Source organism: Staurois parvus, unplaced genomic scaffold, assembly GCF_062004578.1.
Source record: "Staurois parvus isolate SC_StPar_1 unplaced genomic scaffold, SC_StPar_1.0 ptg003189l, whole genome shotgun sequence".
Taxonomy (NCBI): Eukaryota; Metazoa; Chordata; class Amphibia; order Anura; family Ranidae; genus Staurois; species Staurois parvus.
The window spans coordinates 35,066-56,959 of record NW_028320985.1 but is presented as its reverse complement, the minus strand read 5'-3'; positions in this window follow the sequence as shown (position 1 = coordinate 56,959).

Sequence of the window (21,894 nt, the reverse complement as noted above, 5' to 3'; positions counted from 1 at the left end):
GCTGTGTGCCGTGGTGTCATTAGCTGCTCAGCCATTCAAGCAGCCGCAAACCCGCGAACACGGAAGGAAGACCGGGGGAAGATGGAACCCGCTGGAGGGCATCTCTCTATGCTAAGTCCTTCATAATGTAATGTATGTAATGCACCCGACCACATTATAATATTACCTTGCAGCAGGAAACTTGTTTTTTTTTAACTAGTTTACTACCACTTCATATAATAGTTACATAGTTAGTCTGGCTGAAAAAAGACAAAAGTCCATCCAGTTCAACCATTAAAAAAAAAAAAGTTATAATCCTCCACCCACAGTTGATCCAGAGGAAGGCAAAAACACCCAGCAAAGTACATGTGACGAACCGTCCCTTTGTGATAACATTTTGCCCTTTCTTTTTCAGTTTTTTCCCCTTAGTAAAGCTGTATATGTTTCCCAGACATTCTACACTGTTTGTTTACGGTAATTTGAACTTGTGTTCTTTCACTTCTATAGAATTCATACTGTATTATTGGTTGTAGGGTTTTGTTGTGGGTGGGGAAAACCCAGTGCCAGGCTGTCTGGTGGGGGTGAAGCTGTATATACTGAACTGTTTTTAATAAAGAATCATTCATTTCACCCTACAGGAAGTTCCGACTCGTGGTTTGGGATATTGGTGAAGGATTGCCTTTGAGCTCTAATACCTGCCTTGGCAGAGCTCTGGAAGACTTGCTGGAAAAGTGGACAATTGGGTGTAACGTATTGCTCCGCACAAGGAAGCCCAGGCAGAACGGTTCCGCCACAATTGGTTGGCAGTGGTGGGATCTTTCCTCATTGCGGAGAAAGTCCAAACCACCAACCGGGAACTAAACTTTTTCAGGGAGACGTCCCTGCTTGGCCAGGGGAAAAAAATTCCTTCCTGATCCCCGAGAGGCAATCGGATATTCCCTGGATCAACTTTCCCTATAAATGTTATATCCAGTTATATTCTGTGTATCCAAGAAAGAATCCAGGACTTTCCTACAGCAATCCACTGAGCTGGCCACAACCAACTCTGGAGGGAGTCTATTCCACATTCTCACAGCTCTTACTGTGAAGAAACCTTTCTGTGTTTGGAGATGACATTTCTTTTCCTCCAGACGCAAATAGCGCCACCTTGTCCTCTGTGATGACCTCAGGGGGAATAACTACACCAAGTTCACTATATGATCCACTGATGTATTATACATGGAGATCATATCCCCCTTATGTATTATACATGGAGATCATATCCCCCCTTATGTATTATACATGGAGATCATATCCCCCTTATGTATTATACATGGTGATCATATCCCCCCTTATGTATTATACATGGAGATCATATCCCCCCCTTATGTATTATACATGGAGATCATATCCCCCCTTATGTATTATACATGGAGATCATATCCCCCCCTTATGTATTATACATGGAGATCATATCCCCCCTTATGTATTATACATGGAGATCATATCCCCCCTTATGTATTATACATGGAGATCATATCCCCCCTTATGTATTATACATGGAGATCATATCCCCCCTTATGTATTATACATGGAGATCATATTCCCCTTATGTATTATACATGGAGATCATATCCCCCCTTATGTATTATACATGGAGATCATATCCCCCCCTTATGTATTATACATGGAGATCATATCCCCCCCTTATGTATTATACATGGAGATCATATCCCCGCTTATGTATTATACATGGAGATCATATCCCCCCCTTATGTATTATACATGGAGATCATATCCCCCCTTATGTATTATACATGGAGATCATATCCCCCCTTATGTATTATACATGGAGATCATATCCCCCCTTATGTATTATACATGGAAATCATATCCCCCTTATGTATTATACATGGAGATCATATCCCCCTTATGTATTATACATGGAGATCATATCCCATTATGTATTATACATGGAGATCATATCCCCCCTTATGTATTATACATGGAGATCATATCCCCCCTTATGTATTATACATGGAGATCATATCCCCCCTTATGAATTATACATGGAGATCATATCCCCCTTATGTATTATACATGGAGATCATATCCCCCCTTATGTATTATACATGGAGATCATATCCCCCCTTATGTATTATACATGGAGATCATATCCCCCTTATGTATTATACATGGAGATCATATCCCCCCTTATGTATTATACATGGAGATCATATCCCCCTTACGTATTATAAATGGAGATCATATCCCCCTTACGTATTATAAATGGAGATCATATCCCCCCTTACGTATTATACATGGAGATCATATCCCCCCTTATGTATTATACATGGAGATCATATCCCCCCTTATGTATTATACATGGAGATCATATCCCCCCTTATGTATTATACATGGAGATCATATCCCCCCCTTATGTATTATACATGGAGATCATATCCCCCCCTTATGTATTATACATGGGGATCATATCCCCCCCTTATGTATTATACATGGAGATCATATCCCCCCTTATGTATTATACATGGAGATCATATCCCCCTTATGTAGTACACATGGAGATCATATCCCCCTTATGTATTATACATGGAGATCATATCCCCCCTTATGTATTATACATGGAGATCATATCCCCCTTATGTATTATACATGGAGATCATAACCCCCCCTTATGTATTATACATGGAGATCATATCCCCCTTTATATATTATACATGGAGATCATATCCCCCCTTATGTATTATACATGGAGATCATATCCCCCCTTATGTATTATACATGGAGATCATATCCCCCTTATGTATTATACATGGAGATCATATCCCCCCTTATGTATTATACATGGAGATCATATCCCCCCCTTATGTATTATACATGGATATCATATCCCCCTTATGTATTATACATGGAGATCATATCCCCCCTTATGTATTATACATGGAGATCATATCCCCCCTTATGTATTATATAGAGATGAGCGAATTATTCAAAAATTCGATTTGGCTGATTCGCCGAATTCGCGGAATAATTTCGATTCGAGGCCAATATATTCGCTGCGAATTTAACTTATAAAAGGGTGTTTCTAGGCTTCAGAGAGCCTTTATATTAGTGCAGAACACTGTACCTTTAATTTAAATGCCCTTGGAGTCTGCTGGGGAAGAGAAATAATACTGTCAGTCAGTATGACATGCAGATGAGTGCCGTCAATCTTAGAATCACCGCACACTTCACTCATTTGGGCAGTCACGGGGCCAAAACCAGAGTGTGGAGCCACAGTGTGGCGGTGGAGGCAGCAGCAATGGGAGGCCATACAGCACCCTATGACAAAATGGAACCCACCAGCAGTGTGAGGAGACCTGAAAGTGGCACATGGCAGAGTGTGGCGATGGAGACAGCAGCAATGGGAGGCCGTACAGGGACCCATGAGAGACTCTGTACCTGGCAGCAGCATGAGGGGGCGGTACAGGGGCCCATGACAGATTACGGGCCTGGCAGCAGCATGAGGAGTCGGTACGGGGGCCCATGGCAGATTACGGGCCTGGCAGCAGCATGAGGAGTCGGTACGGGGGCCCATGGCAGATTACGGGCCTGGCAGCAGCATGAGGAGGCGGTACAGGGGCCCATGGCAGAGTGGCGGAGCGTAAGCAGCTAAAATTGAAGTCCATACAGAGGCCTATGTTAAAAAGTCCCCCCAGCAGCAGCGTGGGGAGACGACTATCAAGAGTCCAATGGCAGAGTGGCGGAGCAGAAGCAGCTTCAATTGAAGGCCATACACAGGCCTAGGTTAAAAAGCGGAAGCCGTCAGCAGCGTGAGCAGACGACAGAGGCACATGGCGCAGGGTGGCGGTGGAGGCAGCAGCAATGGAAGGCCATACAGCACCCTATCACAAAATGGAACCCACCAACAGTGTAAGGAGACCTGAAAGTGGCACATGGCGCAGGGTGGCGGTGGAGGCAGCAGTATTCGGAAGCCATACACAGGCCTAGGTTTAAAACTGGAAACCAGCAGCGTGAGCAGACGACAAAGACGCACATGGCAGAGGATGGATCTGGCAGCAGTATGAGAAGGCGGTACAGGGGCCCGTGGCACAGTGTGGTGATGGGGGCTACAGCAACTGGATGCCAGAAAGTGGCCGATAGGGCTATATACTGCATGACTACATAGGTGGTTTTTATAGTACTTTATTTTGGCCTCCCTCTCAGCAGGTGTGAAAAAGGCCACCATTTTTGAACGGTAGCGAGGGTCCAACAAGGTGGACAGCCAAAAGTCATCCCTCTGTCTGATGGTTATTATTCGGCTGTCGCTACGCAAGCAACCGAGCATGCTATGGGCCATTTGTGCCAAGGAATGCGAGGGACTCCCTGCCTCCATCTCCACAGCATACTGCCACGGTGCGTCTGGGTCCTCTGTCTCCTCCTCCTCCTCTACCAGATGCTCCTGCTCCTCCACTCCTGTCCGCTGAGTGGAAAAACCACCCATTTCACTCAATAATTCCTGAGCACCAATGTCCTCCTCTACCTCCTCCTCTTCTTCCTGTCCTGGCCCCACAGGGGTCATGTGGCGTTGAGATCTGTGCGCCACGTCTACCGCACCCTGACCAGCCATTGTTAACAGCATTTGTTCCAGGACGTGCAAGAGAGGAATGACGTCGTTCATCCCATAGTCCTGCCGACTCATGAATAGCGTGGCCTCCTCAAAGGGCCTGAGCAAGCGGCAGGTGTCACGCATGAGCTGCCAATGGCTGACATCGAAGTTACACAGGGGAGTACCTTTATCCGCTTGTAACATCAGGAAATCGGTGATGGCCTTTCGCTGCTCGTAAAGGCGGTCTAACATATGTAGGGTTGAATGCCACCTTGTTGCAACGTCGCAGATCAGGCGATGCTGTGGAATTCCGTTCTGCCGCTGCAGCTCAAGGAGGGTGTGCTTTGCGGTGTAGGAATGGCTGAAATGCATGCAAAGTTTTCGTGACATTTTAAGGATGTCTTGCAGTGGGATGGTGGATTTTAGGAACCGCTTGACAACCAGATTGAACACGTGAGCCATGCATGGCGCATGGCACAACCTTCCTTGACGCAGAGCAGACACCATGTTCTTTCCGTTGTCGGTCAACATGGTTCCGATTTTCAGTTTGCGCGGAGACAGCCATCTGTCGATTTCTCTGTTCATTACACTCAGAAGTTCCTCCCCTGTGTGACTACGTTCGCCAAGGCATACCAGGTGCAGCACAGCGTGACACCGTTGCGCCCTGCACATGTGATATTCCGGTCGGGTAATGGGACTTGGCACGGGGGTGGCGGCTGAGGACACGGCGGAAGAAGAGGTGGTAGAGGCGGACATCTTTGCTGGACCAAGGACGTGCAAACGTGGAGGCAAAAGCGGCGTGACCTGTCCAAGTTGCTGGTGCGGCTGTGCCGGCACCACGTTCACCCAGTGGGCCGTAAATGACATGTACTGTCCCTGACCGTAGTTACAGCTCCACACGTCGGTGCTGCCGTGCACTTTGGCAGAGACCGACATGCTCAAAGACTGGCCCACCATGTCTTCTACATGTGAATGCAGGGCTGGCACTGCCTTTTTGGCGAAGAAATGCCGGCTTGGCACTCTCCACCGCGGCTCGGCACAAGCCATCATTTCTCGGAAAGGTGCTGAGTCAACCACTTGGAAAGGGAGGGACTGCAGCACCAGTAACTTGGACAGGAGGACGTTCAGCTTCTGCACCGTTGGGTGCGTGCTCGCAAACTGTTGTCTCTTGGAAACGGATTCCAAGAAAGACTGCTGACGGAATCCGTGAAGAGGAGTAGCAGGAGAAGGAGCATCTGAAAGAGCGGAAGATGCCAACGAGCGACAACTCCCCTCAGCAGAGGTGTTGGAGCCTTGACTGGCTGATAGAGGGCGATTGACGACGTCGGGTGACGGAGCAAGTAACGGAGCGGGTGATGGAGCGGGGGCTGGGGCAGGCAGAACCGCCGTATCTTTATCACGGATTTCCCAGGCCACCAAATGGCGACGCTGCATATGCTGACGCAATGCTGTAGTCCCAACATGGGCCCCCTGGCCACGCTTGACTTTCTGGCCATATAGTCGACATACGGCTACGTTTACTTCCTCGGGCGGCTTGACGAAAAATTGCCACACCGCCGAGTAGGAAACTTTGCCCCCGCTACTCCTCACTGGCTGACTGCTACTTCCTCCGTGCACACCGGCACCACTACTGGCCGTGGTGGTAGGCTGCAGTGGAGCTGGTGCTCTACTCCGTGGCCGTTTGCCTCCACTGACACTGCTGCGACCCTGCTGCCTCCTGGGCAACCCACCGACTGTTTTGCTCGCTGGCAAGCTGGCACCCTCTTCTCCTGATGATGCGGAAGCAATAGCCTGATGACGACGAGGCTGCCAAGTGCGATCAACCTCCTCATCATCAAGTAGGGTCTCCGCGTCACTGCTAGCCCCCTCGGCTGCATGTGGGTCAGGAGACAGACCTGTCTCTAGACCGGCTACCGAGCCACTCTCCTCGCCAGTACTCCTTCGCCTGGCTGCTGAAGAGGCGGATGTCTCCCCCCGTTCCTGACCGCCCTCTGTTAGCTCTTCCTCACTGTACAGTGGGGCTGAGCCCACAGCATGCGATACTTCGCTTGGTGAGGGAACAGCAAAGGACAGGGGCAGGTAGAGGCCACGTGATTTCAGTGGGCTTGCTCCCGGGCCATGCCAACTAACGGTTGTGTCTGACGTACCCACCGACCGTTGGCTGTAGGTGTCAGAGGTGACCTGGGAAGAGGAAGACGACCGAGCCAACCAATCGATGACGGCAGGGTTGTCGGTGGAGACACGACCGCTGGATGACACCGGGAGCACTGGCCTCTGGCTGCGAATAGTGCTGCCTTGACCCCTTCCTCTGCTGCCACGTCTGCTCACTCCTAAAACATTGCCTCCTCTGCCACTCCTCTGCGTGTTGGCTGACATACTCTTTAATTTAACGATTCTGTGTCCCTGAGTAACGATTCTGTGTCCCTGAGTAACAATTCTGTGTCCCTGAGTAACGATTCTGTGTCCCTGAGTAACGATTCTGTGTCCCTGAGTAACGATTCTGTGTCCCTCAGTAACAATTCTGTGTCCCTCAGTAACAATTCTGTGTCCCTGAGTAACAATTCTGTGTCCCGGAGTAACAATTCTGTGTCCCTGAGTAACAATTCTGTGTCCCTGAGTAACAATTCTGTGTCTGTCCCTGAGTAACAATTCTGTGTCCCTGAGTAACAATTCTGTGTCCCTGAGTAACAATTCTGTGTCTGTCCCTGAGTAACAATTCTGTGTCCCTGAGTAACAATTCTGTGTCCCTGAGTAACAATTCTGTGTGTGTCCCTGAGTAACGATTCTGTGTCCCTCAGTAACAATTCTGTGTCCCTGAGTAACGATTCTGTGTCCCTCAGTAATGATTCTGTGTCCCTGAGTAACAATTCTGTGTCCCTGAGTAACAATTCTGTGTCCCTGAGTAACAATTCTGTGTCTGTCCCTGAGTAACAATTCTGTGTCCCTCAGTAACGATTCTGTGTCCCTCAGTAACGATTCTGTGTCCCTGAGTAAAATTTCTTTGTCTGTCCCTGAGTAACAATTCTGTGTCCCCGAGTAACAATTCTGTGTCCCCGAGTAACAATTCTGTGTCTCTCCCTGAGTAACAATTCTGTGTCTGTCCCTGAGTAACAATTCTGTGTCCCTCAGTAACGATTCTGTGTCCCTCAGTAACAATTCTGTGTCCCTGAGTAACAATTCTGTGTCCCTGAGTAACAATTCTGTGTCTGTCGCTGAGTAACAATTCTGTGTCCCTCAGTAACGATTCTGTGTCCCTCACTAACAATTCTGTGTCCCTCAGTAACAATTCTGTGTCCCTGAGTAACAATTCTGTGTCTGTCCCTGAGTAACAATTCTGTGTCCCTCAGTAACGATTCTGTGTCCCTGAGTAACGATTCTGTGTCCCTCAGTAACAATTCTGTGTCCCTGAGTAACAATTCTGTGTCCCTGATTAACAATTCTGTGTCTGTCCCTGAGTAACAATTCTGTGTCCCTCAGTAACGATTCTGTGTCCCTCAGTAACAATTCTGTGTCCCTGAGTAACAATTCTGTGTCTGTCCCTGAGTAACAATTCTGTGTCCCTGAGTAACGATTCTGTGTCCCTCAGTAACGATTCTGTGTCCCTGAGTAACAATTCTGTGTCTGTCCCTGAGTAACAATTCTGTGTCCCTGAGTAACAATTCTGTGTCCCTGAGTAACAATTCTGTGTCTGTCCCTGAGTAACAATTCTGTGTCCCTGAGTAACGATTCTGTGTCCCTCAGTAACGATTCTGTGTCCCTGAGTAACAATTCTGTGTCTGTCCCTGAGTAACAATTCTGTGTCCCTGAGTAACGATTCTGTGTCCCTGAGTAACGATTCTGTGTCCCTGAGTAACTATTCTGTGTCCCTGAGTAACAATTCTGTGTCTGTCCCTGAGTAACGATTCTGTGTCCCTGAGTAACGATTCTGTGTCCCTGAGTAACAATTCTGTGTCCCTGAGTAACAATTCTTTGTCCCTGAGTAACAATTCTGTGTCCCTGAGTAACAATTCTGTGTCTGTCCCTCAGTAACGATTCTGTGTCCCTCAGTAACAATTCTGTGTCCCTGAGTAACGATTCTGTGTCCCTGAGTAACGATTTTGTGTCCCTGAGTAACAATTATGTGTCCCTGAGTAACAATTCTTTGTCCCTGAGTAACAATTCTGTGTCCCTGAGTAACAATTCTGTGTCTGTCCCTCAGTAACGATTCTGTGTCCCTCAGTAACAATTCTGTGTCTGTCCCTGAGTAACAATTCTGTGTCCCTCAGTAACGATTCTGTGACCCTCAGCAACAATTCTGTGTCCCTGAGTAACAATTCTGTGTCCCTGAGTAACAATTCTGTGTCTGTCCCTGAGTAACAATTCTGTGTCTGTCCCTGAGTAACAATTCTGTGTCCCTGAGTAACAATTCTGTGTCCCTGAGTAACAATTCTGTGTCTGTCCCTGAGTAACAATTCTGTGTCCCTGAGTAACAATTCTGTGTCTGTCCCTGAGTAACAATTCTGTGTCCCTGAGTAACGATTCTGTGTCCCTGAGTAACAATTCTGTGTCCCTGAGTAACAATTCTGTGTCCCTGAGTAACAATTCTGTGTCTGTCCCTGAGTAACAATTCTGTGTCCCTCAGTAACGATTTTGTGTCCCTCAGTAACGATTCTGTGTCCCTGAGTAACAATTCTGTGTCCCTGAGTAACAATTCTGTGTCCCTCAGTAACAATTCTGTGTCCCTCAGTAACGGTTCTGTGTCCCTGAGTAACAATTCTGTGTCCCTGAGTAACAATTCTGTGTCTGTCCCTGAGTAACAATTCTGTGTCCCTGAGTAACGATTCTGTGTCCCTCAGTAACAATTCTGTGTCCCTGAGTAACAATTCTGTGTCTGTCCCTGAGTAACAATTCTGTGTCCCTGAGTAACGATTCTGTGTCCCTGAGTAACGATTCTGTGTCCCTGAGTAACAATTCTGTGTCCCTGAGTAACAATTCTGTGTCTGTCCCTGAGTAACAATTCTGTGTCCCTGAGTAACGATTCTGTGTCCCTGAGTATAGATTCTGTGTCCCTGAGTAACAATTCTGTGTCCCTGAGTAACAATTCTTTGTCCCTGAGTAACAATTCTGTGTCCCTGAGTAACAATTCTGTGTCTGTCCCTCAGTAACGATTCTGTGTCCCTCAGTAACAATTCTGTGTCCCTGAGTAACGATTCTGTGTCCCTGAGTAACAATTCTGTGTCCCTGAGTAACGATTCTGTGTCCCTCAGTAACAATTCTGTGTCCCTGAGTAACAATTCTGTGTCTGTCCCTGAGTAACAATTCTGTGTCCCTCAGTAACGATTCTGTGACCCTCAGTAACAATTCTGTGTCCCTGAGTAACAATTCTGTGTCCCTGAGTAACAATTCTGTGTCTGTCCCTGAGTAACAATTTTGTGTCCCTCCGTAACGATTCTGTGTCCCTCAGTAACAATTCTTTGTCCCTGAGTAACAATTCAGTGTCTGTCCCTGAGTAAGAATTCTGTGTCTGTCCCTGAGTAACAATTCTGTGTCCCTGAGTAACAATTCTGTGTCTGTCCCTGAGTAACAATTCTGTGTCTGTCCCTGAGTAACAATTCTGTGTCCCTGAGTAACAATTCTGTGTCCCTGAGTAACAATTCTGTGTCCCTGAGTAACAATTCTGTGTCTTTCCCTGAGTAACAATTCTGTGTCCCTGAGTAACAATTCTGTGTCTGTCCCTGAGTAACAATTCTGTGTCCCTGAGTAACGATTCTGTGTCCCTGAGTAACAATTCTGTGTCCCTGAGTAACAATTCTGTGTCCCTGAGTAACAATTCTGTGTCTGTCCCTGATTAACAATTCTGTGTCCCTCAGTAACGATTTTGTGTCCCTCAGTAACAATTCTGTGTCCCTGAGTAACAATTCTGTGTCCCTGAGTAACAATTCTGTGTCTGTCCCTGAGGAACATTTCTGTGTCCATGAGTAATGATTGTGTGTCCCTGAGTAACGATTGTGTGTCCCTGAGTAACGATTGTGTGTCCCTGAGTAACGATTCTGTGGCCCTAACTCTGTCCCTGCATGCACACAGGTCTGTCTCTCTTGAATGACCGGAGGCTAATGGAGAATTCTAAGATGGCCGCTATTTATAGCTCCAACATTACACAGTGCTGGCTGCCTGGCTGCTGATTGGCTAATGCAATCACATGTCATGAATGAATGCATTATGGGTTAGCGCGCCTTGTCTGCGCGCCTTCCCAGAGATCCCCGCTCCGTCGCCACACATGTCGCCGCCATTTTTGGGAAAATTCGATTCGCGCATCTGAAGTGTGCTATTTTTCTGATTCGTCGCGAATCGAATATTTCCCAATCTTCGAAACGAATTCCACTTCGCCATGTTTGATTCGCTCATCTCTAATGGTGATCATATCCCCCCTTATGTATTATACATGGAGATCATATCCCCCCCCTTATGTATTATACATGGAGATCATATCCCCCCTTATGTATTATACATGGAGATCATACCCCCCCTTATGTATTATACATGGAGATCATATCCCCCTTATGTATTATACATGGAGATCATATCCCCCCTTATGTATTATACATGGAGATCATATCCCCCCTTATGTATTATACATGGAGATCATATCCCCCCCTTATGTATTATACATGGAGATCATATCCCCCCCTTATGTATTATACATGGAGATCATATCCCCCCTTATGTATTATACATGGAGATCATATCCCCCCTTATGTATTATACATGGAGATCATATCCCCCCTTATGTATAATATATGGAGATCATATCCCCCCTTATGTATTATACATGGAGATCATATCCCCCCCTTATGTATTATACATGGAGATCATATCCCCCCTTATGTATTATACATGGAGATCATTTTCACAGCTCTTACTGTGAAGAAACCTTTTTGTGTTTGGTGATTAAATCTCTTTTCCTCCAGACGTAAAGAGCGCCCCCTTGTCCTCTGTGATGACCTCGGGGGGAATAGCTGTGATGTGATGCCCCCATAGTGCTGTGTGCCTGACCACGAGAAGGATGACATCTACTGTACACCACATCTCTTCTTGAGTACATTGCTCTGCCCATTGGATTGATGCATGCTTAATCATGATTCATGGGGGGAGACACAGTGGCGCTCCGGGAGTCAGGACTAAGGGGGAGAAGAACAACTAAAAAAATCAATAATTGTCCCAAACTAACATATGATAAAGGGTTAATGGTCCATGTCTATCTAGTCCTTGTAGATAACAGCCCAACTCATGGTCGGGACAAGGGGTGGGCAGGAGGGGCAGTTGCCCTGGGTGCAGCAGAGCAAGGGGGGGCAGAGAATTAACGCAGGTCGGTACACCCATTCTACAACATGCATTAGTAGTGGGGGAGGGGTGCAGTTTTCTGCATCCTTGCCCTGGGTGCTGGATGGACCTGTCCCAATACTGGTCCAGCTGACTATGTCCCACACGGACTCAGGGTGAGGAAGCTGCCAGCTGTCAGAGTAGAAGCTCCTCTGTGGTAGGCAGAAAAGAAGGGATACAGCAGCACTTTCTGAGTGTAGTATGGAAGGAAAAAATGATTTATTAATAAATAAGGCGACTCACAAGAGAAGCAATTGAAACCGCATCTCCCATGTAGCCATCTTCTAAAGATGATCCTGCCTGGACCGCTGAAGGTGACGTCTCCCCGGGCCTAGGACGGTCCCACTGGTGATGACCAAGGCTTCAGGCAAGCATGTTGGAGACCAAGGCTCCAGGAAATCGAAAGTCGAGAAGAGGCTGGTTGGGCCGTGGATGGAGCACGCATGATCCGATAGTCTGGATCTGCTGATAGCCAATCCCTCTGGTCGCTGGCCAACGTTCCATGCAGCCTCTTCTTTTTACAGTGTTCCTGATGGCAGAAAAGTTAAACCGAGGAGGTGAAAAGGATGGGGCATCTTACAGTACATGTCCTGCCAAAGGCCATCCAGATACTGGCTGTTGAAGGCGCCTAAGTAACTGGGGCAAAGCAATATGGCAGAAAGAAACAGGGTTGGTGGGAACCGGTGCACCGGGCAAGAGGTGGGTGGGAACCGATGCACCAGGCAAGAGGTGGGTGGGAACCAGAGTACCGGGCAAAAAAGTGGGTGGGAACCGGTGCACCAGGCAAGAGGTGGGTGGGAACCAGTGCATCGGGCAAAAAGTGGGTGGGAATCGGTGCACCAGGCAAGAGGTGGGTGGGAAACGGTGCACCGGGCAAAATGTGGGTGGGAACTGGTTCATCGGGCAAGAGGTGGGTGGGAACCGGTGCACCTGGAAAGAGGTGGTTGGTAACCGGTGCACCTGGAAAGAGGTGGTTGGGAACAGGTGCACCTGGAAAGAGGTGGTTGGGAACCGGTGCACCGGCAACAGATGGGTGCAAACCATTCCAGTGGGCAAGAGATGGGTGGGAAATGGTGCACCGGACAAGAGATGGGTGGGAACCGGTGCACCGGGCAAGAGATGATGAGGGTGTGCTAGCAGCATTCACGGTGCACATGTAGGTCAGGTATCTTCTGAGGTATGGAGATTAATTGACAATCGGGGGGGGGGGGGCTCTGGAGTGAATGCAATAGGTGGCCCCCAGTAGGATTGGTAAGAGAAGATAACAACATATTTAACATCGCAGTAAAGTTGTACAACGTTCCATGGCTTCTTCTGGGATCACGTGGCGGCTCAGACTTATCCGTGACAGTGTACCTGTGTCCTCCTTATAGTGGTTGTAAGTCCTTTCATATACCCAGTGAAGTGACTGATGTACAGAGATGAAACAAATCCTCCCACGTATGTTGTACCTGTTTATCTGAAGCCCTCTCTCCTCCTCAGCCATTTAAATCCAGAATTTATACAGCTTGTCTGAGCTTTCAGAAAGCAGGGGTTGTGGAGCTGAAATTACACTCTGTAGTGTTCAGTGAGGAGAACTCTGAGAGCTGATTGGAGGGAATGGACACACCCCCTTCACACAGCTCACAGGAACAAGGCTGAGGTTGTCAATCACAGGCTGTGTGCTGGAGATCCCTCTCTTCTTTTATCTCTTGGTCAGGAAAACTGGTCAGAACTTGTGACTGATAACAGAGGAAGGAGGCAGCAGACAGAAATGACACTCAGCCCGGGTTTGCATATATGCGGTGCGGTATATCGCATGTGATTCGCACAGGAACCGCACCGCATTCCCTGCAGATCACATGTGGTTTGTGTGCGGTGCGATCGGAGTCGTACATTTTAGATGGCTCTAAGCACACCACACCCGCACCAAACACGCGCAGGACCCTTTTTTGGGTCCGCACTAGAATCGGATTCACACCTATGCGATCCAATTCTGCACATCGCACACTATTTTGCGGATCACTTTCGGGGGTGTTGTTCACTTAACATACACACCCGCAGCATTTCGCATGAACGGGGTGCGATTCTGATGCGGTAATCACACTGAATACGCTGCATATTCCGCACCGCATCAGTGAGAACCTGGGCTTAGTGCTCTGGACTGAGACAAGTGCACACTAGAGAGGGATATACTTTGTTCATATTTCATGTCTGAGGGTTACAACCACTCCTTTGCATTTTTTGCACACATTTCAAATATCATTTTTAGGCCTGAAGATGACACAAACCCCCTAAACACGATATATTTTCTGAAATCAGAGAACCTAGAGAATAAAATAGCGGCAGTTCCAATTTTTTATGTCACACGATATTACCGCAAAGGTCTAGGAAATGCAAAATTTCAATAAAAGAACACACTAAAGGGAATTTTAGGGCAAAGAAACGCAATAAATGACCCAAATTGGTCATACAGTATAAAAGACGAGGTCACACCGAGCAGATAGACACCCAACATGTCAAACTTTAAATTTGCTCGGGGCGGGGCTGTGAAACGGCGACAAACTTCAGTCCCCTATATTTTCTATAGGCGATGCTTCAAAAGCCCCCTATAGGTCATCAGTTCAGTGTTGTGGAGGAGGTCTGCTGCTAGAATTATCGCTCTCACTTCGGCGTGCGCGGCGATATGTCACATGTGTGTCGCAATTATCGTTTTCACTTGTCGGTGCCCTGGTACTTGCATTTGCATTCGTACGTATATATGGGGGTGGGGGGGCTCAATTTTTTTTAGCGGGGATGCTATGTTCTTGGGTGTTACTTTATTTTTTTGCAAAAATTGTCTTCATTTTTTTCACTTAAGTCTCCATGCACTCTGGGGGGGGGGGGGGGGGGCGTTTGATAACGCTGGTAACAATAGCTGTGTAAAGCATGTTAAAAACCTGCATTTTTCAGCTTTTTTTAGCGTTTTTGCATTAACGTTTTGCGGCGTTTGGCCGCGTTTAGTGGCGTTTTTCTGCATTTGAGATTTTAGCGTGTTTTTGGAGTTTTTTTTTTTACCAAATAGATAAATAGATACCTAAGATATCACGCTTTTAATTTGCGCACGCTCATGGAATGGCGACAAATGACGGTGATGCTTTAAAATGTTTACAGGTTACTAGTTGGAAAGGAGGTCAGGTGGTACAATTGCTGCTTTCGCTATAACGTTTGCGGCGATACCTCACAAGTGTGCTGCGAACACCGTTTACGTATATGTGGGCGTGACCAAGGTATGCCTCTGCGTGCAAGCATGGGGGGATGGGGCACTTTAAAAAAATTTTAAATTATTTATTTTATTAAAATATTTCTCATTTTTACACTGGGCCTTTATTTTTTATTTTTTTATTTTTACTTTTATTTTTTAACAAATGTAAACATCCCTTGTGATAGCAATAAAGCATGACAGGTCCTCTTTATGGAGACATCTGGGGTCTAAAAGCCCCCAAATCTCTCCTCTACCTTTGAAAGCATAATATAAAAAAGACCCCATTGATCTCATGATTTCCAGACATAATGGCTCTGTTTACATTACAAGAAATGACAACATTTTCATCGCTTCTGGTCTCCTAGACCAATGGTCTTCAAACTGAGGCCCTGGGGCCAGATGGGGCCCTTTGCTTGCCTGTATCTGGCCCTTTGGGCACTATTCCTCCCACTAACATTAACAATGGAAACTATTCCTCCCATTGACACCAATGACGGGGCACTATTCCTCCCACTGACACCAATGATGGGGCACTATTCCTCCCACTGACACCAATGATGGGGCACTATTCCTCCACTGACACCAATGATGGGGCACTATTCCTCCCACTGACACCAATGATGGGGCACTATTCCTCCCACTGACACCAATGATGGGGCACTATTCCACCCACTGACACCAATGATGGGGCACTATTCCTCCCACTGACACCAATGATGGGGCACTATTCCTCCCACTGACACCAATGATGGAGCACTATTCCTCCCACTGACACCAATGATGGGCACTATTCCTCCTACTGACACCAATGATGGGGCACTATTCCTCCCACTGACACCAATGATGGGGAACTATTCCTCCCACTAACACCAATGATGGGGCAATATTCCTCCCACTGACACCAATGATGGGGCACTATTCCTCCCACTGACACCAATGATGGGCACTATTCCTCCTACTGACACCAATGATGGGGCACTATTCCTCCCACTGACACCAATGATGGGAAACAATTCCTCCCACTGACATTAACAATGGGAACTATTCCTCCCATTGGCACCAATGATGGGGCACTATTCCTCCCACTGACACCAATGATGGGGCACTATTCCTCCCACTGACACCAATGATGGGGCACTATTCCTCCCACTGACACCAATGATGGGGCACTATTCCTCCCACTGACACCAATGATGGGGCACTATTCCTCCCACTGACACCAATGATGGGGCACTATTCCACCCACTGACACCAATGACGGGGCACTATTCCTCCCACTGACACCAATGACGGGGCACTATTCCTCCCACTGACACCAATGACGGGGCACTATTCCTCCCACTGACACCAATGATGGGGCACTATTCCTCCCACTGACACCAATGATGGGGCACTATTCCTCCCACTGACACCAATGATGGGGCACTATTCCTCCCACTGACACCAATGATGGGGCACTATTCCTCCAACTGACACCAATGATGGGGCACTATTCCTCCCACTGACACCAATGATGGGGCACTATTCCTCCCACTGTCACCAATGATGGAGCACTATTCCTCCCACTGACACCAATGATGGGCACTATTCCTCCTACTGACACCAATGATGGGGCACTATTCCTCCCACTGACACCAATGATGGGGCACTATTCCTCCCACTGATACCAATGATGGGGAACTATTCCTCCCACTAACAGCAATGATGGGGCACTATTCCTCCCACTGACACCAATGATGGGGCACTATTCCTCCCACTGACACCAATGATGGGAAACAATTCCTCCCACTGACATTAACAATGGGAACTATTCCTCCCATTTGCACCAATGATGGGGCACTATTCCTCCCACTGACACCAATGATGGGGCACTATTCCTCCCACTGACACCAATGATGGGGCACTATTCCTCCCACTGACACCAATGATGGGGCACTATTCCACCCACTGACACCAATGATGGGGCACTATTCCTCCCACTGACACCAATGATGGGGCACTATTCCTCCCACTGACACCAATGATGGGGCACTATTCCTCCCACTGACACCAATGATGGGGCACTATTCCTCCCACTGACACTAATGATGGGGCACTATTCCTCTCACTGACACCAATGATGGGGCACTATTCCTGTTTTAGTCATGGACTTAATCATCCAGTGCTTATCTGTTCCTGTCCAAAATTTATGACGCTGGCCAGCTTTTGGAATGTGCGCACATAAAGAAACTCACACTGACACGTTTGGTCTGTGAAAACTTCTCTCTAATTTATTGAAATAAAACCGTGAGCTTATATATGAAAAATGATGCGAACATCACGTGACAACAGCATAAGCATTATATTAGTCTTTGATTGGTCACTTTACACGAAAACAGTCTCTGTCATGGTATAGGTGTGATCTTCTTCAGTCTTATCTTAAGAAGAGAAAAACATTCTTTTGTCTTCCAAATCACACGATGGGAGGGGGTCTGTTCCTGTGAGCAAATATTTCTTAAGCAAGGATTTCTTATAGTACCACAAAGCCCAGCAGGCAGAAAATATTCACACAACATATGTATTAAAGTATAAAAGTAAATATTTATAAAACTTATAGAAATAGCGTATATATATATATATATATATATTCAATAGGAAACGAAATAGGCATTTTACCAAATCCATCACAGTCCCCCCTTAAAATGACTATTTTATTCTGTCCCTATAAAGCCTACCTCATCTGTCCTTATGTACCTTGGAACTCTTTTGTGCTGCACGTTAGACAAGTGATGACTATTTCATCACCTCCCTTGCCACAGACTTTGTACATAAGGAAGTCAGATGCTATCCCTACAAAATTGTGAGATTACTATTGGCGGGGAGGGACCGTAATGGGGTATAAGGTTTTTTTTTCATCCATCATGTGGGGATCCTCTTGCTCCTGGTTCAGGAAGATAGGTGTACTGTTGTCTACAGCTTTGCTCATCAATTTCCTCACACATGGTATAACACAGCATACAACCAGGGCCAGGAGAATCAGAATTATTAATACAGTTACCCCTATTTGCGCAAGTATCTTTTGCCACCCCCTCATCCAACTGAAATATTGATCCCACAAGTCTGTGATCCCTGAATTCTTTTTTCAACTCAACTGACAGATCTTCCAATTTCTTTATACCCAGAGTAACCTTACCATTCGGGCCAGTATTGTCAGGAATATATGTACAACATGTTCCGGTTCCTTCTATCATTTTACAGACACCTCCTTTTTCTGCTAAAATCATGTCCAGAGCCATCCTATTCTGGAATGTCATGTAGGATGTAGGGGCTAACTGGTCAACGATTCCTTGAAGGGCATCCCTGGTGTAATTCACAAACCTCTGTTGGTTGTAGTATATGTAATTTATCTAATCTACATTTTTATTAACAGTTATCATGGGAATCAGGGATTCAAAACCTGCTTTACTTGGTCTCTGGCTTTAAATTTATTAGGCACCCCCCTTGGGACTCCAATAGCATCTATACACATGTGGGTCAAAACTGCCAGAAGGAGCTTTTCGTTTCCTCCTATGGCCAGGCGTTGGGTCAGGGATATTCTCTGCTAGGATGTGGAGAGGCATAATGGCCTTTGCAAGAGCACACTCACCAGTACAAATCCCTTCCAATCTGGTTCTAATCTTTTGGTCCCCAGTAATCATCCATGACACATATGTATATTTACTCACTACTATCGGAACATGCTCATTATGTCAAGATCATATAGATTATGGTCATAGCACCACATGGGATCTATACTACAGAAATCAAAGGTGTAAATAGCTACATGAGTGTTGGATGAGTTGTACCAAAATATAGTGGTGTCACCTATTTCAGTGATATCCACCTGTTGAGCCTCTATCAGACTCATTAGAAAAAGGATATACAACATAGTTGTCATGGTGTAGATGACGCCTTTCCCTCAGGGTTCGGGACTTTCTTGCAGTGGGAGGCGTGTATCCAAGTGTTCTTCCTGGCCACCTTGTCAGAAGTGGCTGTGGTCAGCAGAACTTGGAATGGACCATCATATCTTGGCTCAAGGGAATGTTTCCTCATAAATGTCTTTACTAATACCCAATCTCCGGGTAATAGGCTGTGAGTTCCTGTATCTGACTCACAATCTGGAATGGAGAAAACACTTGGACATGGATACGGGTTAATTCACGTAATAATACAGTCACATAATCAGTTAACACATCAAATTGTAATTGCAACTGTTGCGGAAAATAACAACCAAATCTGGGGGCTGAGCTAAACAAAATCTCATAAGGGGATAGGGAGTGTTCTCTCTTGGTGTGTATCTGACACTAAATAGGGCAATAAGCAGACTGTCTGGCCAACTCATGCCAGTCTCTTGGGCTACTTTTAGCATTCTTTCTATTTTCCCACTACTTTGGGGGTGATAGGGGGTATGGAACGCCAGAGTGACTCCTAATGCCGCCCATATTTCTTTGGTTACTGAAGCTGTGAAAGCGGGGCCCTGGTCACTCTCTATCACCTCTGGAAGCCCATATCTGCATACAACCTCAGTGAGGAGTTTCTTCGCAGTTGTTTTAGCAGTCCTGTTAGTTACAGCAAAGGCCTCTGGCCAACTGGAAAACATGTCCAACACCACTAGGGTGTACTCAACCGCCCACTCTTTGGCATCTGGATATGATCAATTTGTATCCTTTGAAAAGGGTATAGGGGTTTGGCCAATATTTCTGTGGTGTCTTCTCTGTGCGTCCCGGATTGCACTTTGCACAGATGGCACATGTTCTGCAAAAAATTGTTGGTCAATGTGGTGATTCCAGGCGCTACATAGTACTTGTTGATGAGAGAGTTCATGAGGCTCTTTGACAGATGGGCTGCTCCGTGTGCCCACTGGACTACAGCTGGAAACATATTCTTGGGTAAACAAAGCCTCTTGTTGCACTCAAACAGACCGTCTTTGAAAATAGCTCCTCTCCATCTCCAGCTTCCTTTTTCTTCTGGACTTGCTGCTTCTTGGAGTTCCTTGAGGTAGCTTCTGTCCACAGGCAAAGTCTGTAAGGTGAATATTGTTTCCCACTCTCCGGTCACCTCTCCTTCCATTTCTGGTGGTCCCATGGCCGCTCGTTTTGCCGCCAAATCTGCCAGATTATTGCCTTTGGCTTCTGAGGAGTTTAATTTCCCATGAGCTTTTACCTTCAGAATAGCCACTTGAATGGGTAGAAGGAGTGCTTCCAGCAGTTGTCCAATGGCTGCTCCATGTCTTATGGATGTACCTGCCGCAGTCATAAATCCTCTTGCCTTCCATATGGGTCCAAAGTCATGGGCCACCCCAAAGGCATATCTGGAGTCTGTGTAGATATTGGCCCTTTTTCCTTAATTCATCTGGCATGCTGTTGTGAGTGCTTGAAGTTCAGCTCCCTGTGCAGATATTGCTGCCGATAGGGCTCTTGCCTGTAGGACTGTGTCTTCAGTAGTGACCGCAAATCCTGTGTAATATGTGCCTCCTTCATCTGCATATCTGGAACCATCAACAAAGAAAGTGAAGTCTGGATCCTGCAGAGGTGTTTCACTCACTGTGGGAGAGATGGAAGATTTCCATTTTCATCACTTCAAGACAATTAAGAGTCTCAGTGGCTCCATCATCCTCTCCACTTTCTGCAGTACCTTCATTACCCCCCTCAGCAATTGGGAGGAGAGTGGCCGGATTCAGGGTTTTGCAACGTAGGAGAGTGACGTTATCAGGAAGGTGGAGGGAACACTGTAGTCTAAGATGCCTCGCTGTGGACAAATGTTTAGGTTGGACTTGGTTTAAAATGGCAGCAATGGCATACGGTGCCAGAAGAACAAGTTCATGTCCTAGAACAATATCAGAGGTCTTATCCAGCAGAGCTGGAGCAGCGAAAACTGCACGCAGACACAAGGGTGCTCCTCTAGCCACTGGGTCTAAACGGCATGAGTAGTAGCCTACGGATCGTAGGCAGTCTCCGTGGGACTGGGCCAATACTCCTGTGCCATGGCCTTGGCGTTCAGACATGAACAGTTTGAAAGGTTTCTCGTAGTCTGGTAGACCTAGGGCTGGGGCTGAAGAAAATAAGCGTTTTAGAGCCAAAAAAATTGGAGTCGGCCTCTTCGGACAGATGGAAGGGCTCAGACTTGAGAGCATCGTAGAGTGGTTGCATAAACCAAGAAACATCAGGAATCCATGACCTACAGTAGGATATGAGGCCAAGAAAGGCATGGAATGGCTTCTGGCCAAAAGGGAGTGGCAAGTTCTGGATGGCCTTAACTCTTTCCTTCATAAGATGCCTTGTTCCATGTGAGAGGCAGTGGCCCAAGAACACGACTGTTGTAGAGCATCATTGCAACTTCAGTTTAGAGGCCTTACAGCCTTGGTGTGCCAAGTAACATAGTAAACTCTCTGAGGCTTCTTCAGCCGTGGGCAGGTCATCAGCACAGAGGAAAAGTCATCCACATATTGAAGAAGGACCTCTGCCGAATGTTCCTTTTGCCACGTGCCCAGTATGGTGGTCATGGCTTTGGCAAACTGACTCAGGGAATTTTGCGCCCCCTTGTGGCATAACTGCCCAGGTGTATTGCTGCCCCTCATGGATAAAAACGAAGAAGTATCTGCAGGGAGGATACAAGGGAACGCTGGAGAATACATTTGCCAGGTCCACCACGGTGAAATACTTTGCTGTTGGAGATACCCCTGTGAGTAAAGTGTGGGGATTTGGAACGATAGGTGTCTCTAAGACAG